Below are 7,937 nucleotides of genomic sequence, written 5' to 3'. Positions count from 1 at the left end.
TAATATTTAATTACCGATAAAATGTGATTCCGTTTGTTTTGTAATTAGATGTTTTGCTGTTTTTCCCACACCACCGAATGGAACAACCTCCCATTGTTAGAGATATTAACTTTATTACAATAAATACAGAATATTTTTGGAATATACGGAGACGTACACACAGGTTAGTTGTTGGCGCTGTACTATTTCAGCTTTTTTATTTGTGATTTCAGCGCAAACAAGAGGTGATATTTAAAAGTGATTTAGGGCCCATATGTCTAGACGAGTAGCCAGGGATGGATGGCCTTTATATCATCTCTATTTCTGGTTACATGCTCGATGAGTGTCGCACTTCAGAAACTGGCAGAATGTGGACAGAACGGTGCATTAAATTACTGTTACTATAAGTTTCTCTTTTTTTAATAGCCATCTCGGCCCCATTATATGTAATGTTTGTCATCGTGGTGTAACGATTTGCCAATGGGCTTAAGCCATTCGCCGATGGTTGCCCAGAGTGCGCCAGAATCTAGGATACGGTAATGGCATGGAAAACGTGACGGTTGCATCAGTTTGAAAAGTTCCTTTTGAGCACGCAGACGGTAGATTACACACAAAGAGTCAACGTCTCTTTCAAATAGACTAAAGCACTTAATTTGTACACATGTATACAATTCATTAAATAGTCTAAAATGTTAAAAGTACTTGACGATGAGTAAGGATAACCCGTGCAGTTTGCAGTTATTTGGTGCACTTTTCTTCTATAAACGTTAATGACCATATTATGAGATGTTTTTTGTGGTTTTATAACACAGCCTATAATATAGGGTCAGTGCTTAGCAATTCAATTATATTGAATTAATTTTATTGAAATATAGCTGCTGCTTTGCTCCTGAAATAGAACGCTGGTACGTTTCGATAGGCTTTCTATAGGTACAGAAGTCTATTCAATGTGAGAAGACACATAGCCTTTAACATTGCCTGTCAATGTACATTTCTTCCGCAGCTATTATATTATGAAATATGTATTTTTATATTTTCTAATAATTTAATGTTATTCGTATAGTTTTTGTGTTTCATAATTTTTGTTTTGTTGCGCATGTAAGCCTGTTATTTTAGTTATTGTGTCCCGAACTTAGATGTGCAGGTAAAACATTATTTTAGTTTTTTTTATTTATAGTTATTTTACTTTTATTAAATGTGATTTGTGTGTTTTTTCCAGCTCGATAAACAATTAAATAAATGTATATAACGCAATTTCATACTCCAGTTGCTTCTCAAACGCCAGATACTATTTTTTTTTTGCAAAGAATTATTGTATCAATACCGCAGAACTGACAGCGTAGCCTGACGTCGTAGTCATTTCGTAGCTTGTTACACGTCAAAGTGCTACGAGTTATACACAACGATATCTTGGTTACATTATGTCGTTTATTTTTTCATCACTGTTCATTCCGTAGCGCAATGGAATGTATTTTGGTTTTGATACTTAAACGATTTACCGGATATACCGAATTCGCCATGTGTCATGTAAACAATTTACACTTGCAACTTACTACTCAAAGTCAATATACTTAATTGAAAAAACAAACATTAATCAAAATGGAGTAAATTAATTTGCTACTCTGCGAAAGTAGTAAAGCTTACATCGTGTAAAATAGCTGCGCTTGTGTTGGGACCCAGTAACGGTTATGAAAATCGATCCGTTGTCGTCACGATCCTCAAGTTGAAATGTGATGTGGAGGAGTGAGAATTAATGAGCAGTTTTTTCTTTTTTTCTACTCTGAAAAGCGTCGATGACCTTGAGCGATCGATGTTTTTAGTCACGCCTACTATATTACAATTATGAAATGAATTAACTAGCTAGGTGCAGTGCGGGCGACATAAGTCCATCCAGGAACGCGTCTCAGCTATCATTGCCGATCTTCGTATGCGTAAAAGAGAAGAAACTACCAACAGTTTGCGCGCGTCTCGAAAAAGGGTTTGTTTCCAAAATTAGGTAAAATCGTGTTTTGAAAACAACATTTTAAATAATATGATGAAGAATAATACACACTTTTTTCTACTGCCACAAATTCAACAAATCTTGTTAAAACGTTTTAAAGTGAAGCGTAATTGACGGTATTCAGCGTCTTAACAAGGCCTTTACACTATACTATATGGAGTCTATGCCAAATAGAGAATCTCGAATTGCGTTTAGTTAGGGATATTTTTGGGTATAATGCAATAGGTTTCGTAAGTATAAATCTTTTTGGATACTTTACGTGAAGGGTCTCGCAGAATAATATTTATATCTCCATTACTTCCATTCTCCTCAATTCTAAATAGGTTTTTTAAATGAAATATCAAGTGAGGGGACGAACAAGTCGTGCGCCTGATGGTGAACTACACGCCTGTCCATAACAGTTGCAGTGCCATTCAGAGCTTTAAATCGCAAAGATCTGAGGGGCACTGCCACTGCGCCCCTCACCCTGAGACATAAGTTGACAAAACCCATGTGCCTGTAATTTCACCAGCACCCTTACCCTTCAAAACCAGAACACAGTAATCTTGACATTACTGTTTGCAGGCCGAAATAGGTAAGGTGGTAGTACTACCCTGGACGAACTCTTTCACAAGGAGCTCTACTGCTACTACTTTTGCGGCCCTAGTGTGGTCACACTCTTCTAACAGATGGAGCAGGTCTTTCTTTTACGATAAGCGCAGAAGGGTGAAGCTTTGATATCTATCAAGTGATAAAGTTTATTTAATGGAATGTGACCAGATCTAATTCTAAATGCTGAAACAAGAGATTCCCTATAGACGCGCCCACCATCAAACTAAGGTTTTTGAGGAGGTCACGGTTGCATCGTCCTATACCAAATGTCTCTTGCTAGTGAACTTTCCTCGTAGAGCAGTATTTTAGAGAATGTTATTATAAAGTATTCAAAAGATAACTTCAACTTTCCTGCAATTTCCTTATGAGCGTTTCTTCATGTTGTTTCAAGGCTGCTGCATTTTTGCGGTAGTCGCCACAGTGGTTCTTAAACCGCATAGAATTCGCTGTACTTGAAAAATTTGCTCTTTAATACCCTGCGTAGATATTGCACTTTTGGTGTAATAATGCTACATCTGTAAAATGACAACTTTTCAAGAAAGAGGTTTAAAGATTCTGCGAAATAAATTAGTCGCTACCTTTCATGCTCAAATATGAGAGTTTTAAAATTTGATGTATTCTTAATTTCACGCGATATCACTTTTATTTTTGTGGTTTATTTTACCAAGGACAAGATATAATGAAATGCAATACTGTTGTCTCTGATTACCTACCACAAGTAGTTTTCATGTTAGTTTCTGTACTTAATTTAGGTGTCAATTTTTATTATTTAAATATCTACAATATTATCATGAAGTATTTATTTAATATACGAGTGTGGTATACTGAAATATTATTTCATATTTTACGAAAATAATACTGCAATACTTAAATAAGAACGCCGCGTACCTTCATCAGTTCCGATGTTGCAATGACCCCAACTGCGGGTGTGGAATGTATTATATAAATATTATTCACATGACGCTCAATTCACATAACTTTATTTCCTATAAAGTCATTTAATATAGTAATTCACTTCATATAACAACGTTTAAAATATTTACTTATTATTTAAGAAAAGTGAAATTATACCACGTAATATGTCAAACAAGAATTATATGAAGTTAAATTATAGTAAGGGAATTTGGTCCAAAAAAAAAATTATATTAAATGAATGGTATTTGTTTTGAAATTACTTTATTTAATTTTTGCGCACAAACTGCATTATGCTCCTCAGGGCGCCGCATAGACGCTCGTACATGTCCTTAATCAATACCCCAATGAATTTGGAGCGTCCTCTGGCAGGGAAGCGTTCAAGACCGAAATTCGCCGACTTCTGTGTGGCGACCATGAAGGCAGTGGCGCAGGCCAACAAGGCGACCGCAAAGCCTCTGTAGTGCGGAGAGGACAGTGCTGGCGTAGGGTGCTGAACTTGAAGTATGGCCGCCAAAATAGATGATGCATTTAAAATTAAATTCTGACGCAATATTTCATTTGTTTATTTCTTTTATGTACTATCATTTATTTTATTTTATGAATTGGACTTATTTTACAATTTTATTAAATTGTTTTTATTTTACAATTTTACAAATGACTTTTTACAATTTTATTTATTTATTAAGAATAATAATTTTACTTCAACTTTTAGAAACATAGACAGATATATAATAATCAAGTATAAAAAAGACTACTTAGACTTCCTTCTTCATCTACAAAGGTTTAATTTTTCTTTTTTGGTAGGTACTATTATACGTGTCATTGTTATAAATAAAGCCACATGTTTTCGTACGTTAAAAGTGCTTTTATGACATGAAAGTCATAAAAAGAAGCTACATGAAACAAACTTGACATGTCAAGTTGTTTCGTGTCAAGTTTCAAAGACCTGCCTGAGTGAAGAAAAATTTTTCATAGAATTCTTAACCAAAAACAAGGATCTGCAACAAGCAGAAAAATTCGTAAGATCTGCGGACTCGTTCCATAGCTCGGTTGGGAGGGTCACAGCCCGGTATGGCGAGGCCGGTGGTTCAGGTCTAGCCGGATCGAAGTTTTTCTTTCTGTTCGATCTTTGTATTAATAATTACATGAAACTAATTACAAGGTGCGGTTGAAAAATAATCTACGTAAGTAGTTGGGGAAAAAGGCGTGAACTATATGTATGTATGAAATAATTTTTTTTCAATATGAAATGCTTATATTATATATTATTATTAGAAAAGGCGAAAAAGTTGTTAATTTTTAAACATTTTACATTTTTGACCGTCATTTTGTCCTTGCAAAGCGAAAAATAATAAACAAAAAACTATCACTAATTTTTAAAAAAAGAATAAACAAGGAATGCGTCACGATAGTGACCTGTATTATTTTTAAATTGAAAATAGTTAAGATATTAGTTTTCAGCCGCCTCTCTTATGTATATGAGAAATTTTAGAACTCTCCTATTGAAGCCTAAAAAGTTACCGTCTAATCTTTCGTAGAATCTTTAAACCTTTCTCCTTAGAATAATAACGCATAGAAACCTAGTCCGCACACGCTAAGTGAGGCAAATTGAAGCGCTCCCAATGGGCCTCCACGAGCGGGTCGGCCGTCAGTGCTCAAAGTCAACTTGCACCTCGAACAGCTCAAGAATTTTATCTAAAAATAACGAAATGTGCGGTAAATGATTGTAAAAATACGTCAGACAAACATAAAAGAGGTACTAACATCACATTCCACAAGGAAGTAACTTGAATTTTTATATAAATATTCACTAAAACCGGAAATTAATTTCGTTGCAACAAGACACGAAAATGTTGCAAACGGATTTTTTTCTCCCAATTTTGCTATTCTGTTTCAAAATAATTATATTACGTAATTTTTTGAGAATAGGCAATATCGCGATGGCTGCAGATTTTTTTTATTCTAATGTAAGTGTGCATTTGACCTCCATTTCTGCAAGTTAAATGCGTACAAATGTTGTTTACAAAGAGCAACCCCTAGAGTTTCTTGCTCATACTTCTCGGGGGAATCTGCCTTACGAATGAGCGGTAGAGTTTAACCAATGTGACGATTTCTAGTGTAATAATGCTTACTTATGAAATAAAGATTATTTTAATTTTGATCCTGGGTATCGTTTACGGGGTGTATGGGAGTGCTCATTACGAATATAGCACTTATTTGTAAATCCAAGATGGCGGACACGATTTAAAAAAAATGCAATATGGGCATCCTTTTCGAGGTATTTGGGGATGCTCATTACGAATATGGCACTCATTTCTAAATCCAAGATGGCGGGCACGATTTTTCGAATAATTGCATGTAGGGTATCGTTTTCGAGATATTTGGGGATGTTCAATACGAATATGGTACTGATTTCTAAATCCAAGATGGCAGACACGACAGTTCAAACAAAAGTAATATTCGTATTGCGCACCCCCAAATACCTCAAAAACGATACCCAACTTTGCAAGGGTTGGGGCCTGGTGACTTGTAGCACAGGTGTTAAGCCTATAGCAAGCACCAGCTCCTACAAAATACTGTTCTAAAATTACTAAGATTGTTTATGTACTTCTTATTTGTTGTTGTATTTTGTGGAGAAATAAAAAGTATTATTATTTTTTTTATTATTATTATTAAACTTGCCATTATTTGAAAAATCGTGCCCGCCATCTTGGATTTACAAATAGTGCCATATTCATATTGAGCATCCCCAAATACCTCGAAAATGATACCCATATAGCATTTTCTTGAAAAATCGTACCCGCCATCTTGGATTTAGAAATTAGTGCCATATTTCTAATGAGCACCCCCAAATACCTCGAAAATGATACCCATATTGCATTTATTTGAAAACTCGTGTCCGCCATCTTGGATTTAGAAATAAATGCTATATTTGTAATGAGCACCCCCAAATACCTTGAAAACGATACCCAACTTGCCATTATTCGAAAAATCGTGCCCTCCATCTTGGATTTAGAAATGAGTGCCATATTCGTAATGAGCACCTCGAATACCTCGAAAATGATTCCCATATTGCATTTATTTGAAAAGTCGTGTCCGTCATCGTGTATTCAGATATAATGCCATTTCCATAAGGATTACCAAAAATAAATTTTTGAAAATTCTTGTCACTTGACATTGTCGGTCGACAGTAACGATCGACAAAACCGAGCATATCTATAGGCACCTGATCGACAATGTCGGGCAAATCTGTAGGCACCTTTAACTTAATGATGAGTTAAGCAAGATACAATTTCCCCACTTTTGAGGGAAATGTTATTCCATGGCATCATTATTTGTTTATTTGTGTGCGTGTCGACGAGCGTAGATACAAGTTGCTTACGCCTACATGAATTTGGTTTTTACCTCACTTGTGACAGTTCGTTTGATATGAAACTATCATTCTATGCGTTATTATTTTAATCCTCTCTCCTGAAAATTTGTCATTTTGCAAATGTGACCTTATTATAACAAATACCCTTTGATGGCACCCCAATTTTTTTTTTATGGTCACAGGCAAACAGTTAGACGGGCCGCTCTGTGAAAATTGGTAATTGCTAATACATTACGAGGCATGTGACATCTTCTTGTCGAGTGCATGACAAACAATAGAATGACAAACCGGTTTCTTTTTTTTAATTCCTTAGCCCAGTTAGCAGACACCTATTTGCCCTATACGTTATCTTTACGAAAGCGAAGCCAGCTCCGCAGCACGAGTGGCATTCTTAGCACCTGTGATGGGATTCTCTGATGACGAGATCCTGGGTGCAACTGCACACAGCACCAAGACAGTAGCTGCGCCTCGCGCCGTTCTACAGGGGAATTTCATTAATAAATATTTAAACGTATCTTCCCAATTGTTTCTAACACTCATGTTTAAGTCATGTTGTTACTAACGCTGTGGATTTACAGTCCAAAATAAATGATTATTATTATTTAGCAGGCCTTCGAGAGTGCAGCTGGTCGGACTGTGGTTCACAAGAGTAGGAGAGCTTTTGTATGAGAGATCCACGAGCACTATGGTTTCGACATAGTCCCAAGACGTGTGACATAAGATCTTAAGAGTCTGGTGATAACACAGGAATGTTTTGTGGAAGTATTACGTAGGAGTGTGGTAGGTACCTACCTAGCCAGGTTCTACATAGAACAAACAGACTACTCTACCATCAGTACAAGTGTTATACACTTCATCCTCCGTACTGTGTCGGTTATTTAATAAAAAGAATATATGTATTCTATAGTAATCGAATAATAAACAGTAATGGTACTGATTGACGTTTGACCATTACTTAGTAACTACACTTGTTTAGTCATTCGACTATTTACCGAACAACATAAAATGTTCACTTTATACGTTTTTCTTATTTTAACGAAGTTGGTTTAAAGAAATCAGAGGGGGAGAGTGGCACCC

This window comes from Hyposmocoma kahamanoa, unplaced genomic scaffold (genome assembly GCF_003589595.1).
Source record: "Hyposmocoma kahamanoa isolate Upper Pololo Valley unplaced genomic scaffold, ASM358959v1 76, whole genome shotgun sequence".
Lineage (NCBI taxonomy): Eukaryota > Metazoa > Arthropoda > Insecta > Lepidoptera > Cosmopterigidae > Hyposmocoma > Hyposmocoma kahamanoa.
This window is presented reverse-complemented; position numbering follows the sequence as displayed.